Source organism: Eschscholzia californica, unplaced genomic scaffold (assembly GCF_041429995.1).
Source record: "Eschscholzia californica isolate CP2 unplaced genomic scaffold, dmEscCali1.0.p SCAF_1, whole genome shotgun sequence".
NCBI lineage: Eukaryota > Viridiplantae > Streptophyta > Magnoliopsida > Ranunculales > Papaveraceae > Eschscholzia > Eschscholzia californica.
The window spans coordinates 36,314,420-36,333,738 of record NW_028238198.1 but is presented as its reverse complement, the minus strand read 5'-3'; the positions used below and the strand labels follow the sequence as shown (position 1 = coordinate 36,333,738).

At 34.8% G+C, this 19,319-nt stretch overlaps 2 long non-coding RNA genes and 2 other non-coding genes across 7 annotated transcripts; 3 read left to right on the top strand and 1 right to left on the bottom strand.

Annotated features, from left to right (window-relative positions):
* Positions 1-5,136: 5,136 nt before the first annotated feature.
* LOC147566468 (small nucleolar RNA R16) lies at positions 5,137-5,222 on the top strand. The gene has a single exon (XR_015231623.1). It is a non-coding gene; the product is annotated as a small nucleolar RNA R16 (small nucleolar RNA).
* A 70-nt stretch (positions 5,223-5,292) lies between these two features.
* On the top strand, positions 5,293-5,388 carry LOC147566467 (small nucleolar RNA R16). The gene has a single exon (XR_015231625.1). It is a non-coding gene; the product is annotated as a small nucleolar RNA R16 (small nucleolar RNA).
* An 8,409-nt stretch (positions 5,389-13,797) lies between these two features.
* On the top strand, positions 13,798-14,673 carry LOC147566466 (uncharacterized). Its single transcript, XR_015237436.1, has 2 exons — positions 13,798-14,039; positions 14,349-14,673. It is a non-coding gene; the product is annotated as an uncharacterized LOC147566466 (long non-coding RNA).
* Positions 14,674-15,527: 854 nt separating this feature from the next.
* On the bottom strand, positions 15,528-18,679 carry LOC147566465 (uncharacterized). Of its 4 annotated transcripts, none has more exons than XR_015230469.1 (7): positions 18,217-18,679; positions 17,813-17,882; positions 17,377-17,535; positions 16,969-17,206; positions 16,337-16,380; positions 15,895-16,116; positions 15,528-15,799 (listed from the first exon to the last, which is right to left on the bottom strand). It is a non-coding gene; the product is annotated as an uncharacterized LOC147566465 (long non-coding RNA). The 4 variants fall into 4 exon arrangements; XR_015230467.1 differs by having other exon boundaries at positions 15,899-16,052; XR_015230468.1 differs by having other exon boundaries at positions 15,895-16,052; positions 17,377-17,671; positions 18,217-18,622.
* Between the last annotated feature and the right edge of the window lie 640 nt (positions 18,680-19,319).

Genomic DNA, 19,319 nt, shown 5'->3' with positions numbered 1-19,319 from the left:
TTTATTATTAATTTTTACCAAAGTCTTTATATTTTAACATTATTTATTAAATGATTCTTATAACGCCCTCATTAAACTAATTTGGTAAAGGAAGAGCAAATACATAAATTGACCTTTCTAACGCACTGCCTTTAGGAAACATTGATGTTCTTATTCCAAAGGCCTAGACATTTTAATCAACTAATAATACATGTAATAGTATTTTCCACGTGTAATAAGTGGGTCCCAGTTCCTGCAAAACCCTATTTATTTGCTGTCACCATTGCTTTAAATATTGTCAGTTGCCCCCTGTTGGGTTTCATTTCTAGAGGGAGAAAGATCGTTCAAAAGAGAGAGAGAGAGAGAGAGCGAGTGTTTAATTTCTCCCTTTACATCTTTCATGAATTATTATTAGTAGTAGTAGAGAGATTAGTAGTAATGGAAAGCCAGAGAGTTTGCATCTGTGTTTTTGGGATTTTCTTGAGTAATTTTTCACCTCTTTTTCAACCTTAGAAATCTCTTGTTCTGTTTTTTCTTTCCTCAGATTTCAATTCAATTCCTTTCAGTCTCCTAGAAACTGTGAGACTGTGAAATTGACTCTCAGTTGAATTCTTCTTCTTTAATTTGGACTACATTTTCTCATTTTTAGCTTTTTTTCAGCCCCTCTCTTCTCACCCACCTCATTCACATTTCTGACAATTTGATCTAGTAAAGTATTAGAGCCCATGAGTTTCGAACTGACCGATGAACCTTATTGCTCACTCTCCTGACCTTCGTCATCTCACCATGATAGGACTACAATAGACCTTGGTATTCAGGATGAGGGCTTTATGAGCAAGTTTGGGGATGAAATTATTATGAACTTTCCAATTTTTTACACTTGTGAGGAGGCAGTCTTAGATGCCATATTAGGAAGGAATGGTGTTGTAACCAACTTTGAGGCTCCAGATGCCTTTAAGGACGTCGACGACATAGAAGTTAGCGAGATAATGGATATCTTGTTGGATTATTTACCTAAGGAAACCACGGACCTTGACTTGGTCCCCGAGCATATTGCCTTACCCTTAGAGTTTAGTTCGACCGTACACATGATCTCAGACTCGGTTGTTGACCCCTTCTGGGACACTTCGGACGTCTTTCCTAGCATGTCTAGGGACTTAGTGGATGTTTTATCCACTAAACTTGAGTTTGACCTTTTGTCTTCGACTGACATCTTGACCCTTCACTTATATGTCAATCCTTTTGACGACTTTTTAGTCGTCGTCCCTAGCATTTATGCTAACTTAGTGGACCGTGCATCCACTAAGTTTGGGGATGGCTTCTTTTCATTTTTCGTCTCACTTGCACGTTATAGCTTGTACATACTTGTGAGACGATTAGCTTTTGTATATAGCTTTCTTTGGGTTGACCCCCAAATCTTCTGTCTTTTACTTTTTGATCGTTAGGCCAATTAAGATGGGTCTTGATGTTGGTGGGTAGCATCTCTGGAAACCCTCCGCAAGACATAACTTGTGCTCTTGTGTGAAAACAAGAGAATCAAAGGCTAATTGCATAGCTCAATGCAATCGAGTGATCCCGCGTGAGTGGTCATTTTATATGGTCATGATTCTATGTGCTTCATTCTTATGATATTTTTTGATACTTTAGGACCATTTCTTACGTGTTTTACTTCTAAGGCGTGGTTTGTTCCAAGTTTGGGGATCGCGTAAGCTTGGTATCAACTTGGAACCTCTTTATACATGAGCCTTGGTAGTAAGTATCATCTTTTATCTCCTTAGATTATTGTAATATCTCTCCACTCTTCTCTTTAAATTGATGTGTCTCTTAATCATTCGGTGAGTGTATGCTTAGAACATTGAGGACGATGTTAGTTTTAAGTTTGGGGATGCGGGGATATGACCATAACCAATGCATGACCATGGGGTTCAAAGACAAAAGGGTTCAAATTAGCCAAAATTTGAAAAATTTTGAACATTTTGAGTAGATTTGCATGTGATTATACTGATAGTTTTAAGAATGTTGATGCATATGTGTCGAGTTGATGAGTTTTTTGATTGCTAATGGTCTTTGCATGAAAGTCGAGTCTTTTAGTGTATGTGTTGTACCATAGGAGTGACATCTTAGTGAAGAAGAAACATCTCTAAGAGACCTAGAGTAGTCATTAGTGGAGACTTTACCCATGTGAGAGCTCAAAACCTAAATTGTCCTTCGAGTGTACTCTTCCGCGCTAACTCCGAGTAGAATGAAGAGCTACTCAACCTCGTAACTATTAAAAGAGCTCATTTGATCTCGTGTGCTCAACTTTCTTAGCCACTAGAATTGACATTAGGATAGCGAATTAACCTTGCCCTTGTAGTCCATGAAACCCAATAAGAGTGTCAACTAGAGGGAGGCGGATACTCCATCACCATCCATCATCTTATATCCCGAGAATGAAGACATGAGAAGAAATAATGAAGAATGTCAAAAACAAGTATGAAATAAAAAATTGATTGCAAGAATAGAGTTATGTGTGTTGTATTTTGTTTTGGTTGATTGTATTTTTGATTAAAAAAAAAAGTGATATGAAAAAAAAAAAGTAAAGGAATAAAGTGATTTATATGTATGTTTGAGCATGTGTTAGCTCTTTTGCGTGAGTAATGTGTTTGTACATGTGTTAGTGAATAAGTATTCAAAGCAAGAAACAAAAGTGGAAGTGCTTAAGAGGTTCTATAAAGGAGAAGTCGACATTCTCGAAAATCTTCCATCGTCATCCATCTCTAGTATCCGCTAAACTTTAGAAGACATTTTTAGAGGGTAGAATGGGTGAGAAGGGTGAGTGAGCTTCCCCACTCTGTTTAGTGGTTAATTCCTTTTCGAAGATCTTTCGTTCCAAAATGTTGTCCTCACCCCTTTTTATGTGGTGAGTCCATGTTAGTGATCACACTCACACATACGAGCGAACCATTCTTGAGTGATTTAGTATTTGGAGTGTATGTTTGTGAGGCCGAAGTCGAGGCGAAATTTACTAACTTAAGAACCAAAGTTTTGTGACTTCGAAACATAGATGTTGTTCATTATGGCACGACACTAGCACTTTAGGGTAAGGTCATTAGTGAAGAGGTCTTTAGCTTTTACATGAGCTTATTTACTTGATTCATTATGTGTCGACGTGCTTAAACCCTTTACTATATGAACCTATTTTTAGAGTAGGAGTTGTAAAATGTTGGTTCACAACTAAATGTAGGGTAAATTAATTCGTTCCAATCTCTAAACTTTGTATATTTTTTAGGTCGCCAAGTGATTTTTTCTTACTCCCGCCTTCTAACAATGGTGATGGATTTATTGTCAATGTTTCTGTTCCAATACACATACAACATACCATACTGGACACAAGGCATTACACAACGTATTGATCGTTGTATAATCTACTGCCAGTTTTATAATGTACTGTAAGTTTTGTAGTTGACAACAAAACTTTGTGAAGGGTAAAAACTTGTATAACTTCGACTAAATCATTATGTACAATTTCGACCAAATGACACAATATGTGAAAGGTACACAATTGTTACTTACTATCAAATAACACAATTGTTAGTATTATACTATTTTTAGAGTGGGAGTTGTAAAATGTCTGGTTCACATCTAAATGTAGGGTAAATTAATTCGTTCCTATATCTTAACTTTGTAGCCAAGTGATTTTTTCTTACTCCCGCCTTCTAACCATGGTGATGGATTTATTGTCAATGTTTCTGTTCCAATAAACATACAACATACCATACTGTACATATAGGCATTAACAAACGTACTGCCCGTTTTATAATGTACTGAAAGTTTTACAATGTTCTGTTCCGTAAACTTAACAGTTTACTATAAATAAACACATGTACTGCAAATCATGAAATGTACTCTACATACAACAGTAGACAACAAAAAGAAACTTACATTTTCAAAGGAAGTGCTAACAAAATACTGGGCAGTTGAAGAAGTGCTAACCAAAATCAGATACATAAGTGCTAACCCATCACTATATTGGTTCGTTACAGGATGCACGATTGTGGGTCGTCAGTTGATTACATCTGCCACACACCCTCTGTCCTTTGGAAAAATACCCAGCACTTTCAATTCGAGTGGTGCGAGGTCTACCAGGACGTCTCTTTGTGAGAGGAGGAAGAATCATCGTGTCTGGGTCATATGATTTAGGCTCATCAAACGTAGATACAGGCTTAACGGGATGACTGTACGTCCTACAATAGGCTTCGGTAGTGAAATTAGAATTAAAAAATGATGAGGCATCACCACCGTTCATTTTTATACAAAGAATCGCGTGCTCACATGGTATGCCTTCTACTTTCCACTTGCGACACGAGCAGATCCGTTGGGCCAAGTCAACCGAATGGGTGGGCATAGACAATACCTCGTACTGAGCTTCTCCGGACTGGACGCACGTCTAACTACAGGCCACATTGTAACGCAGTTGCATTTCTTTATCTACCTTCGGGCATAAGAAGGTAGACCAACTAGATGACTCGACTCGCCTCTCGTTCATCATATTCATGATCTTCATGCGCAGCATATCCAACATGACTGTTATCAGCATAACTCTCTCGTCTCGGATCCATGAATTGAAGGACTCAGACAAGGAAGAGCAAATTAAACCGTACCTTTTCCCTTGAAAGAAGGCATCTTCCCAGTAAACAGGGTCGACAGAATTAAAAAAAGGCCGCGGCTTTGGGGAATAAAGAAAATTCTCCGGGGAATAAAGACTTTTCTTAAAACTAGTCAAATAAGATTGACTTTTTATGTTTCTTTTTATTGCTAAGGGGCTTCTAATTTTAGAAGATGCTATAAAAAAGCTCCTCCATCTCATCACCTCTCTCTGCCACTTCATCTTCTCGACACCTCATCATCTTCTCCGGGGAAAGTCGCCGGCCGACCAAATTTCCGGCCGGCGACCTTCAAACATAAAAAAATAAAATAAAATTTTCTCTCTCTCTAAATTTTTTTTTTCTTTTCTCTCTCTCTAGAACAGATCTAGAGAGAGATAGAAGGTCTGTTCGTGAGAACAGACCAGCTCACTGCAGTTTTACAAAAGAAACAATTGCATTAGGGGTCAAATGGTCCAACCCAAATCTCATCTTTTCGATTTATGCATTCCTAGGGTTTTTATTTGTTTTAATTGGCAAATGATGTAAAAACAGTATTTATGCTTAACACTGAATCACTGTGTGGACTAAAATCTCCGCTTATTATCTGATGCCAATTTCTTCATTTTTCTCTTTTTAGGGAAGATTTTGATTAGTGATTTAGGGTTTTGGTGGTTTGATATAGGAAAAGGGCAAGTGATGGAATGATAATCTTATGCTACACACTGAAAATTTCAATGTGGAAATCTATCTCTCTATTAACTTAGAATTATCTGATGCCTTTTGAATTTTGATAAATTTTGATTATAAGAAAGAAGGCTCAATGATGAGAAACAGCGGACGGGCGGTCTGAACTTGATGCCGTGTTGAATGTCTCCAAATCTCTACACTTTTTGTGTGGCCCTGAGGGTTTTCTTCTTCTTCTTCTTTAGAATTAGTATTTCTCTAGTAATTAGTAGTTGAATTGGTTATTAAGAGTGGCAGTGATGAAGTAAGCTAATTAAATATCTATGTCTGGACGTATGAGATTGTCTATGATTTGTTAATGCTTCTAATTCTGAGCTACTAATACTTAATCAATTTAGTTAGTTTTACTTATGTTTAATCATCTTCCTCTTGTAATTAACTAGGGAGTATGAATTTTCAATGGATGGATTGGTGAAAGAAGATGTTGGATGATGAAAGAAAAGACGGATTCCCAATGATTTTTTAATATGATCATTAAAAAAGAGAACATACCTTCTCTCTCTCTCTCTAGAACAGTTCTAGAGAGAGAGAAAAAAAAAAATTAGAGAGAGAGAGAGAGGAGAGAGAAAATTCTATTTTTTTTTTTAATGTTTGAAGGTTGCCAGACGGAAAATTGGCCGGCCGGCGACTTTCGCCGAAGAAGATGATGAGGTGTCGAGAAGATGAAGTGGCAGAGAGAACAGATGAGATGGAGGAGAACTTTCAAAAAAAATGTATTCTATATTCCCCATAAAAATTTATTCCCCGGAGAATTTTCAAAAAAATCTGGATTCCCTCGAGAATTTATTCCCCGGAGAATTTTCTTTATTCCCCAAAGCCGCGGCCTTAAAAAAAGCTTCAGCTTCAGCCCCACCCATTACACAAATCTCCCCAGTGTACTTGGTAAAGTCTGAGGTAGTAATTGCACGACCGCTTTGAACATCAACGACTGGAAATAATCTGACTTCTTGGCACCATTTCTAACTCGTAAATTCAAATTGTTCCGCAAGTGCCACACGCAATAGGAGTGGTTGGCCGATGGGAATACATTCCGAACACCATTTAATATACCATTATGCCTATCAGACATAAAAGTAAGAGATTCACCAATATCTATACATTTCTTCAAATTCCCAAAAAACCAGAGCCAGTTCTGATCGTTCTCTACATCAACAACAGCATAGACAAGAATGAAAAAACCTGCGTACAACACAATGATTGAGTATAAACACTAATGTTTCTTGTAAATATAAATATGTCCCGGGAACTAACAGATGGACAGACAACAATTTAGTTTTCTGCCAATTATATAATGTACGAGGAACAGTTTCAAGGAAAATAATATAATTACCATCGTTTCCATTCTTCGCAACTGCAGCAAGAATACATCCATTATACTTTGTTTTAGCAAACGTACCATCAACAAATATCAGAGGTCTACAATGCTTGTAACCTTCAATGCATGCTCCAAGAGCAATGAAAATTCTTACAAAACGATGCGACTCTTTATCAACTTCCAGATCGATATGACTGTTAGGATTAGATCTTGACAGAGCATCAACATACCAGGAGAGTTTTGCATAGGAATCAGCTTCATCACCAAATCCTATACAAATTGCCGCATTTCGAGCATGATATGAGTAGTAGTAACTCAATTTAATACCATAATCTTTTTTTAAGGAACTAACAATGTCCTTCGTGCTCTTGGTAGGGTTCTCTCTAATGTCCTCTGCAATCAATAAACTAACAGCTTCAGTCAATAGTCGAGGTTTGCGTACACCAGTGATGAAGTCTTCACACGTGTGAACGGGGTTATAGGCTTTCAGGATAAACATAGATCTCGACTTAAGAGGAGCAATCGCGTGTATTTTCCACTTGCATTTTGTACTTTTCTAAACACAGGTTACACGATCGCAGTCATTCTTCACAAACACATAATTGTAACCGTGTTTGATTGAGCATCGACTAAGAGCATGGCGAAATGCAATAACACCGCCAGGAAATTCTTGACCCTCAAGGGTGAATACTTCAGGCCAACTCTCGGACCGGAGAGGTTCTCTTCTGATAAGAGCAGTAGATCCATCACCATGGTTAGAAGGCGGGAGTAAGAAAAAATAACTTGGCGACCTACAAAAATTTACCCTACATTTAGTTGTGAACCAGACATTTTACAACTCCCACTCTAAAAATAGTATAATACACAAATTAATGTACCGATTCAGTTCTTATGAAATCATTGAGGTGTATGATCGAGGCACAATTGACGAATTAGGAATGAAAAAACCACATTCCAACCTGCGTAAGTTAAAGAAAGATATAGATATATAGGGATCGGGAACTGAAAAATGTATAGGGATCGGGAACTAAAAAATGTACTGTAAACTAGTCAACTACGAGGAAATGAACTAACGGATAAAGAACATAAAATTGTACAGTAGAGTTGAACAAGAAAATCGAACATATAAGGAATGAAAATGTACCGATTCGCAGTTAACGTGTTAGGATTAGAGATATAACGTTCCAACCTGCAAAAGTTAACGAAACGAAAAGTATAGACATATTAGAAACGGGAACTGAACAATGTAGTGTCAACCTGTCCACTGTAGGGAAACGGGAGAACAGATGCGAAACACACAAATGTACAGTTAATTTCAAAACGAATAACCGGACGATAGAAGGAATGAAAATGTACCGATTCATTGCTTGTGTACTCATTGAGGGTGATGATCTTGACAAATTTGAAGCATTCGAAGGGAATAATTCAAGTTCAAACCTGAATAATTACATGAATAAGGTGAAGAGGAGAAGGAACATGTACAGAAAACTGACCAAGTACAACACACCTTATATAACTAAGTGGGAACTACAAAATGTACAACCAACTATAAAACAAAACGGGAACGGTATACTGACTAGTAAATATACCGATTCATTGAGGGTGGATTCATTGAGGGTGGTGAACTTGAAGTACTTAATGGGTGGGGACTGAAGAATTCACGTTCTACTTCACCAATCGACTGTGACGCCATTTCTTCTCTGTTCATTCTGCATAAGAGAAGGAATGAACCAGTGTTACAGTAGATAATTTGTTTCGAAGGAGATGTTTAAAGGATCCTAATGTTAAAATATTCATCATTTTGGTGACTTCTGTTGGAAGTATATCCATCATCTTTAAATGATTTCATTCAATGCAAGTAGATGAGTTTAAATGTTTTTGTTTTTGTTTAAGGAGTATTCATGGCAGAAACATGAAAGGGACAGTCAAGCAAAACAAATATGTATGAGTTCTAGAGTCTAACTGTTTGTCTTTAAGGGTCAATCCAACAAAAGAAACATTAAATGATAACATTCAAGGCTAGAAGATGAGTTTTAAGAACATTAAAATGATAACATTAAATGATAACATTCAAGGCTAGAAGATGATTTTTAAATGTTTTTGTTTTTTGTTTAAGGAGCATTTAAGGCAGGAAGATGAGTTTTAAGAACATTAAAATCACTAACCTGAGTTTGAAGAACATTAACATTTTGTCTTTCAGAAGATGATGACCTTTTATCTATAAATAGAGGTAGAAACAGTTGAATAAATTTTGGGCGGGATGGAAAATTTCAACCCAAATTTTTAGACGAAATGTTGGGTGAAAATGGCGCCATTAAAGGAGAGAGAACAGAGGATAGAGAGAGAAAAGAGAAAATCAAGGAGAGATTTGGACGGGAAGATAAGCCAAGGAAATCTGGTTTTTGAGTGATTTTCTCCTCATTTAATGCTAAGATTAGACCCTTTACAGTCATTTAATGCGTCGTCCAATCAACTCATTAAGGCAGGTGAGGGAGAGACGTTAACAAACCAGGCAGGGGCAAAAAGGAAGGAATAAAACGATAATAAGGGAATTGATAGTTTGCTCTGACATTTTGGACCTTAAGCGCAATTCGAAAATGGGCTGGGGCGGAACCTAAATTACCCCCCTTTTTGTGGTCCTCTCCCTCATTTTGGCCTCCAATTGTGTCTGGCAGTTTGTTTTGACTTCCAATTGTGTCTGGCAGTGTTTTGCCCCCAACTTTTGTTAATCATTCTGATTTTGTTCTTATAGCGTTTATGTAAATATCTATTTCTTTTATTTCTCTTTTTCTTCTGCTTTTATTTTTCCTCTCACCTTTCTTGAACCGACCATTAATGTTTTTTTATCTCACATCTTGTCTCTCCTCTTTCGCTTCATCACCATCTTCACCCACCACCGCCATCATATGAATCGATGATTAGAGAAGATGATGATTGAGAGTTTTCGAGTTTCACCAACTTTCTAGATCGATAATTAAAGTTTCCAAAGGAAGAAAAAGAAATTATCTAGATCGTTTTTCGTTATTGGAAAATTTGTTACACACGGATGAATAGAGTTTTTTGTTAGAGTTTTTTTTATATTTTCATTATTGGAAAATTTGTTACCATAAATTTGTTCTGGTAATTCTGACTTCCCCTGATTATATAGGGTTATTTCCCATTTTCGTTTTCGGAATTTTCGTTATGAAATTTTTTTGATCTATGCAAGATTGTCGTTATTGGCAAATTTCTCACCGATCAGATCTATCAAAACTGATTTTTAGGGTTATTTTCTATTTTCCTTTTTTTTTGAGAAAAGGTTTTCCCTTATTATAGTCATGCTTTTGACTATATTTTATTGTTCTTGTTCCACTTTATAGTCAAAAAGAAAAATCAAAACACGAAGGGGTATCTAACAGGGATAGCTTTAACAATTAATTTCTTGGTTGAGGTGAATATGATATCATAGATTCATATATGGTGAACAAGGATAGCTTTTTCTAATTTCCGGTGCCTTAATTTGTTTCATTACTTGTGTCCTAATTTGCCTCTTCAAAAATGTTGTTTTTTCTTCAGCTTTGAGTTTTGAGCTTTCAAAAAATGGAGAAGAAGGACTAACCTTGTTAGATATACTTTGAATCTTGTCCAGTTAATTTGAATCTTGAGGGAGTTGTTCAGTTGAATCATAAGCTAAACTTGAATAAGTTGAAGAACAAAGTTTGCACAAGAAATTGTCCAATCTTGCTGAGTTTAATTGTAGAGATAGAAAGAAACATAAAAAACGGAAGGAATTAGAAAAATAAGAAAAAATATTTACAAAATACTATAAGGGAAAAATAGGTAACTCTAACAAAAATTGAACGTCAAAACGAACTGTCGAACACAATCGAGGACCAAAATGAAAGCATGGGACCAAAACGATCAGTTGGTCATAAATTAAGAACCAAAACAGAATTAACCCAAAAGTTAAAATGAGCAACAAAAAGAGTCCAAAATGTATGTTGCTTGTACCGAGAAATATTAACACAAGATTGATAACCAACTACACCATACACATTTTTCAACAAAAAAAAAAAAAACTACACCATACACATTAGGTTCTTGGCCGTTTAGAATTATAATACTTTTATTGCAACAAGAAAGAAAGAATTATAATACTTTCTTAGAACATGGAAGTCACAACAACATCACTTTTGTTCGATTTGAAGTTATTATCTTTAAACTTTTCTGTGGTAAAATAGAACAGGTTTTTAGGGTGACCATGTTTTTAGGGTGACCATCTGCTTTTTTTTTTTTTGTTGAACAGGTGACCATCTGCTTATCCATTAATATTTTTTTTTTGATGAAATATCCATTAATATTTAAATCCATTAGATTGTCATCTCATATTTTAGGACTCGTGTTGAAATAATTTAACAATCTGATTTAAACTCCAAAAGTAATACATATGAGATTTTGATCTTATAGTTAATCTAAATATACTTTGTTTATAATAAATTTTAGATCTGCATTTCAAAAAAAAAAAAAAAAAACCACATTTGCGCTTTAGAGTCCAGATCCCACCATTACAAAAAGGGGGTGGACTATGACATTGTAATTGACTAAAAGTATCACTAATGTGAGGATCTGGCATGGGAATCTAACGAAAGGTCTCTTCGGACGCGAATCTTCCCCTTTAAATCCTTATAATTGATATTTTAATCAACAAATAATACATGTAATAGTACTAGGCATGACCCGTGCCTCGACACGAGCGATTTTGTATAACTGTCAGAAAATCGTAAAAGAAAAAAAGTAACTCGTGATTATGCTATCAACAACCCTTAGTTGGAGTTGTAAGAGTATTGTTGGTCTTCCACCCTAGAGGATAAGGGTTCGAGGCAAACTGACAATTTCAAAAAAAAAAATTATGATTGTGTCATGCCAAAAGATAATTTCAACAATGAATTGTAGCTCCCATTCGCGTGGTTAGAGTCGATCCACCTTAGTCGTTGTCAGGTAATTTCATTTTTAAGTAAATGGAAGTGATAAAACACAAAACCACAAATCCATCCTACCATAAATAAAAATAATTTGACCTTATTTTAGAATGAGGTTGATTAGCTCAAAATATTACCAACAATTTTATTAGAATATTATTTACATTCACAACAATATAAATATACAAATTTCCTAAAATTTTAACTATATATATGCCTCGATGAATATAAAGTTGAACAACGTAATACTTGAGCGATCAAAAAATGGGATGAAGAAGAGGGGAAAAATCAAGTTGAATATAATACTTGCAAAGAAAGATAGAACCTCACCACCAATTATCTGGTTCGGTTCTAATAATGTTTAGTCCAAACCTAAGACCTTAGCATTTTTTGGAAGTAGTTTCACCAGAAAAGACTGCAAACATACATCTTCTGTTAGAGTGACAAAGATTCCAATTGTTTTTGTCCTTTCAGTTTTTGTTCAAACATCTTGAAACAAAGTGAAAATTGTCAAGTTATGGTCTTTCGAGAAAAGAAAAAATTATATTTTTTAACCTAAATAAGATTGCCCTTGTATTAAAGAGAAATGCAAGTTTCGTCACTAACTTGCCCAAGTTGCTTCTTCCACTTATTTTTCACCTCAATTTTACAATGAGGTTGCGCTTTATTTTCTTTTACTTTTTTCTTTGGTTTTGGTACAACTGATACTTTGATCTTACTTTTGTTTCCAAATTTTATACGTAAGGTTCAAGCTTACGTAAAGACCTGACTTTTGACCTTAATTCTTGTATTGGTTTATCAAGTTTCACGATAATTATGAAAAAGAAAAAATTATACGCTTTAGCAGAAACATAACAAAAATGAAATTCTTATGATATTTAAGACAAAAAGTAAACCTAAATTGTTATTATTAAGTGATAGTCTCACAAAATTGAGCTTTGAAGCAGCTTACCTAAAAGAATCATTTGTCTGTATACAACATTGTAAAAACACCTATTTATCATGAATAAGGCAAGAGGTTAAAAAAAACATAAATGAAATATAGCCATCAAAGAACAATAAAATTTGCAGAAAAAATAACATAGTTGTACTCGTAATAAGATGATCCTCAATAATGTAAGGAGAATAAGGTCCAACTCTTCGGAATAGGTATATATTATTGCGACACTTTTAGATGTGCATTGCTATGTTCCGTAGACGCTTGCATTCTCAATCAACATTAACAACTTCAAGATCATCTTACAACAAATCACGAAGAACTACAGGTACAATGTAGACATGTCTACTTTACTGCATGAACGATATGAGAAGGTTGTTGAGAGAAACTCAATCCAAGGTTGTTGCATGAACGATTCAAATTTTAACCAATTTGGGAATGTCAAGTAATACGATTTCAGAAATTAAATATCCAAATAAAATTTCGTTTTTGCAAAAAAAAATAAGGAAAAATCTTTTTTAACTTCAGAGAATGATCAAAGAAATCGTTCATTATTTGTTGTACCTAAGAAAGAAAAAAAATTATAGAGAGATAGATTGAAGAGAATAAATACGAAATGTTTTGGCATAAGAGGTTTTTTCCTACATCACTTTTTCATGTCGTGTTTAAGAGTGGTCTAGAACAATTAAGAGTGAAGTAGAGAAATTGGACGTTAGGAGAAGAGTTTTTTTTTTTTTTGCTTGTATCACTTTTGCATGCGGTAGTTAAGATAAATTGAGAGTGAATTAGATAAATTGAATGGTCAACATCTATCTAATGTAAAACTAAATGTAAGGTCCAAATTCAGTCTATCTCTTCCTTCTTACTTGTGTGTGATTGTTTAGTTTTATAATTGTTAATTCCCATTTTGTGATTATGTGTTACCATCTTTGAATACTATTAAATCATGGCTCGTTCTTATAACGGTTGGTCATTCGATGTTGATGATGATGAGCTTATTTCGAGGATTCCCCGCACTAACCGACCTGATATGACCTTAAGTGAATACCAACGGATGTGTAGGGATATTTCGATTAGTGAGGGGAATAGACCATTTGAGCCTGACAGATCTCGTATGACCCTAGGAGAATACCGACGGATGTGTAGAGATGGTCGAATTAGTGATGGATATGGTCCGACACTAAATATGTATGAGAGACCTTATAGTCCACATTATTCTGAGACCAATGATTTTCTTTTCTCATTTCCTACGGGATCTTCAACTTCACCATATACAGTCTTTTAATCTTTTACTGATCTTAACTTTATTTATTTACATTAATCAAGTTCTAAAATGAAGGTCACTTTCGCTCTCTACCACATCTATGTGAACAACTACATAGAACATCATCTCTAACTCTCAAAACCCAAAATTTCTCCATGGTTGCATTATAAACCGTCGATATGTGGCAGCAAAAAACTGCAGGATTCCAAAACTGGTAAAACGCACTTGTTATCTTTATTTATTTTGATTGATTCCTTTATAAAGGAGGTCAAATTCTTGGTGTTTGATGTTTCTCCCATATTGAAGTTTTCAATTTTTATTGTTTACTTTCCTACAACACGACTTTCCTTTGTAAAAACCTCTCTAGATTTTTTTAAACTAATCGCAAATTTTGGTTTCCAAGGTTTCTTCGCCTTTAAGGTTTCTACATAGTTTACTTTTCCCCCAATCCATTATTTCTTAACTCTTAGTTTCAAATGAACTATTTTTCTGAACTTTGTTGGTTTCATTGATTGGAGTGAAGAAATCGATGAAGCGAGTAGTCTCCAGTGCTGAAATTGCAAATGGGGGACACAGATGGAGATAATGCGAGGTTGAGAAATACAAATGAAATTGAATAAAATGGGAGATCGGAAACACCATCATCTCCTTGAAAGGGGAGAACTTCGTGTTCGTGATTGAAAATGGTGATAATATGTATTTTGTGAACCATTTCTTTTGAACAAGGTTTCCATTCTTAAACTCTCAAAGTTTAATCTTGATCAAGTTTTAGGTTCTTATTTACGGCAATGGAATTCCATGCAATAAGATATTGTTGATTCTTTTAACTTTATATTTATTTGTTTCATGCCATAAGTTTCTTAATTCATGGCATTTCATAACATATGTTCATTAAAGTTTCAGGATTCCTTTCTTAAAGTTTTAGGGTTCTTTAGTTGAAGTTTAGGGTTGTCTAATTGAAGTTTGATACTATTTAGGTTTTCTTTGTTATTGTAACGAACCCCAATATGATAACATTCATTCTTATACATAGCTGAAATGATTTGATATTTTTTAAAAATTGTCACTCTGATATGTAATTTTTGAAGCTAATAGGAAGTCATCTCAATCTGAACTGGGGGTTGTCGACATTCAAACCTCAGGTGCTAGGATTTTTACTATTTCCTCATTTGACGTTGTTCCCTTCACTATTAATTCCATCTTCACCTATGAAAAGGGTAGCTGGTATAACATTTGGTTATGGATTTGGGTTCTCATTACTTTTCGCAAGGTTAAGTATTGGCATGTCATTGTCATATTTTATTGGTTCATTAAGCATATTTTGTCGTACACCTCTGCATGAATCACAAAACGGTTTGAAAAATATAAAAAACAGGAATGATACATGAAGAATTTCACATTATTCACATGAAATATACGTGTATAAAAAAAATTGTTAATTTTATGAAGACCGAATGATAAATGAACCAATTAAAAAGAAATAACTGGATATGTCTTGATCGAAAAATATTAGAAACAGATGTACTCATATAGATACAACAACTGAAATGTAATTTTACGTAAATCATGTTTGAGAAAATCAAGGGTTTTAATCGCAACATCTACAATTAAGATGACATAACCTAACTAATAAATAGAAATGATAGGAGGAACTTGGTGGAATTAGGATTTAAATTGTTTCATAGGTGGAGAGACAGTAATAGATGTTAAGTTGAATCTTATTATATTTTTGATTGATAATACATGGTTAAAATAAACTACCATATCCCGTCAAACTTTACATACCCAACTCAATGTTTGGGATTATTTTTCATCTCTAGAAGACCTAAAAACTGAGAAACCAAATAGCGTGAAGGGGATACAGAGGAAAACTCATATGATTTGCTCTTCCGAGTTATCTATGTCCATCACTACCTTTTACTTACCTGCATACCGCACATCATTCATTGAACATGAAGCAGTTGAACCAATGAACTGGTTGATAGAAAATAAAGAGAAGTAAGTTTATAGAAAATAAAGAGAACGAAAAGTATGTTTATAGAAAATAAAGAGGAGGAGAAAGATTATACTTGCTTTTTGTCATTATCGAAGAACCCATTATACTGTGGAAGACTGTCTTTGTTCTCAGAGATGAGAACTCGGCCATAGGCCTCTTTAAAATCATCCTTCCACGTAAGTGCTTGGTTTCTTCAATTTTCTTCCTCGCTAGACCTCTCAATCCTACATCCTTCATTTACAAGGAATTTGTATCATGTTATTTGAAGGTACTTGGCAGATAACATAATTCATACCTACAATGTTGAAAAGAATCAAAATTGACCAAGTAATATAAGCTAATCTATAATGCAATGAGTCTATCAAGTTGATTAGTGAGTTAAATTAGTGAGTTAATTATCAAAAACGAAGAGACAAAAGTAACCAAATTTATCAAGTCAGATGAGCTAATCCATAAATGCAAGAAAAAAAATGTAAAGTTCAATTGAAGTTTTGATACGAAATATCAGAACTTACCCCAAGTGCAGTATAGATACTTACACCAAGTGCTTCATATACTACTGCACATCATGAACCGAAAAACTGAAATCAATACAAAAGTAATAACAATACCTTTCTCCACCAATTCCTAGCATTGTTATCATTTAATTTCTAATAATCTTAACACCAGCCCTTCAAAATCAAAACATGGGATAGGAAAGAGGGGAAAAAATCAAATTCAGGATCAAATTTACAAGAAAGACAGAACATAATAAGCAGGCCTCCTAAGCAAATAAGTTTTAAACCAAATCCAAACTTTAGGCCACAAAAATCAAGATCCTCCAAATTCTTAAACCAGTCAGAGACAAAGGTTAAAATTTAAGACTTATAAAGAGACGACAGACAACAACCCTCACTCATGTTAATCCAGAACCCAAGTCAGATTACAGTCCTGACTTAGTATAAAAATCAACTAAAACAAGACTAATCTATATAGATAGTTGATTGATTGCGTGAAATACACAACCATCATATATTAACCTACCACAATTCTTTCAAAACATTAAAGTGCAACCAATATTTGAAATCCCAACTCTGTTATAATAATCCAAACAAAACTTAAGTCTTTTCTCGCTACCAGAACCTATTTTCTCAACAAGTTCAATTACCTGAAGTTTTAGCACTTCACTTCTTCTCTTCCTTCTCGGCCTCAGCGGCTCTCTTCAACCTTGCTCCCACGTGGCACTTGTTGGTACGTTCCAAACGAAGCTTTTGGTAAGCCTTGAGAGACTTCATTTCTTCTGTTACCTTCACAAGCTTGACCTCTAGCTTTTCACAGGTAATGGCCATGAAGTCACCTAGTACTTGAGTAGCTGATGCCAACTCTTCTGCAGTTGAGTCCCCGTTCTGAACAAAACGTGAAGACCCATAAATTAGATGTTGACAAGCTACCTTATATTTCAATTTTTTGAAACGACTAATGAATGCTTTATAAAAGTAAAATCGATCGAATAGATAAAATAGTATGAAAAGAAATTATCATATTCCGACGGAATAATGATTCTGACTATTTTTACCTCGAATTTGCCTGCACGCCTTGGTAAATTGATAAGCTTAGCCTTGTATGTCTTCAGCCTCTGGACATTACCTTAGAGACCTTCCAATGACCAGTTTCTTCTTCTGTTGTCAACAGCAGTACCAATAGTAAGGGCTAGTTTCTTTGGGATCCCAGCTGTCTATAAAATTAAATCATTATAATAAAGAAAGAAATCAAGATCAATTATAACCATAGCCGCAATCTTGGAACACATTGAGCTTCATGAAAACACATTGTGCTGCTTTTCTTTCTTGTTTGTAGTAAAAAACTTTTTCCTGTAGGGTGAATCACAGTTGCAGTGTTAATCCTATATAGAAATATTATTGGTGCAGCTTTTTCATAGACAAAAGAGGAAGATAAATTTCATAGCTAAAACATGAAGATATTAATCATTTAACCATTAGAGATTGAGGTACCGCAAGATGTCGATCGCATTGATTGACGTATAAAAGTAATTGTTGGTGCGTCGAGTGTAATAAATCCACCCTGTACATTAAAATTAGGAAACATGATCAAATATATGCAAGCTAAATTGGACAACCATGAGATCAAAATATCCAAAAATGATATAAACCTAAATCAAATTTAATTGGTTAGGTTCAACCCTTTGATTAGCATATATTCAACAACAAACAAAGTTTCACCAAAATTGAAACCCTTTATATTACCATCAACTAATAACCCCCATGAATCAACAACTCTTTCTCTTTCACACATTTCATCGAACACCATAAACACGAACAATCTGATAACATGGGGCTGGATTTGTAAAATGACTTTTCAAAGAGAAATCCATTAATCAAGAATGAGCAAAACTAACCAAGATGATTATACATGTCCGCCAAAACTTTCCACCCTCAAGAGTCACTACCTTCTCCTTCCTTCCTCACCAACAGTCAATAATTCAGTTCATCTGAATTCACATTAAGTTAGTTATCATGAAGTTAGTTGTCCTGAATTCACAATAATTCTGACGGAAACTGGAGATGATACAGGAATCTCCAAAGATTTGGTAAAGAGGTGATTGTGGGGGGAGATGATACGGGAAAGAACTGAATTTGGTGAAACTTTAATCAAGGCATAAGTTTATGATCTGAATTTACAGATTTGAAAACCTCAGAAGAAAGTCGTAGAGATGGAAGAAAGAAGAAATATCAAATCGAATCCAAACCCAGATGAACATGGGGAAGAAGAAATTGAAGAAAATTGAATTTTTAACCTCCTTTGAGACTGAAGAGTCACCCGAGTGTTAATGAGAGAAGGTGTAAGGTTATGTTCTTGTCAATCGTTAGATCAAAGAATGGAGGGTCAAGAGAAGGTGCCATGTTTCAATCTAGGTGGCATTTTCTTTTTCTTCTTGTCCTAGTCAGCTTGTCCTAGTCACAACTTTTGGGTTTTGTCGTGCCTTCGGCACGGAGCATGTTATTATGAATTGAAGTTTGAAACCGGTATAAAAAGGAAGGAATTTTGGATGAGAATAAGATCAATTTATCTATCATTGAAAAAGGATGTATGTGGCACAAATGTTTGCTTTTTTTTTTTTGTGTAGATACATACGGAGATAGTCTACATAGAGATACTCCTCACCAGTTACCACTCCTTGTGTCAAATTCATTGAAGTGTCAAGAAATAACAACCAAAATCCAACAACTATATTAAAACATCAGTGCTACGAAACTCACAAATTAGTTTTTTTTTTTTTATGGTTTTGGACAACAAACAATAAAATTATTACAATATAGACTCGAGACTATTTAAGAGTAATGATTGAATCATCACTAAACCTTTTTACCCGTCATAATAACTTAACCCCAACAGTTATCCCCTTTCAATTAAAGAAGACTCAAATGGTAGAGATCAAAGAACTCTTGTGTTTGTTGTTGTTGTTGTTAATCTTCTTCTTCTTCCTTTTATTCGTTTGCT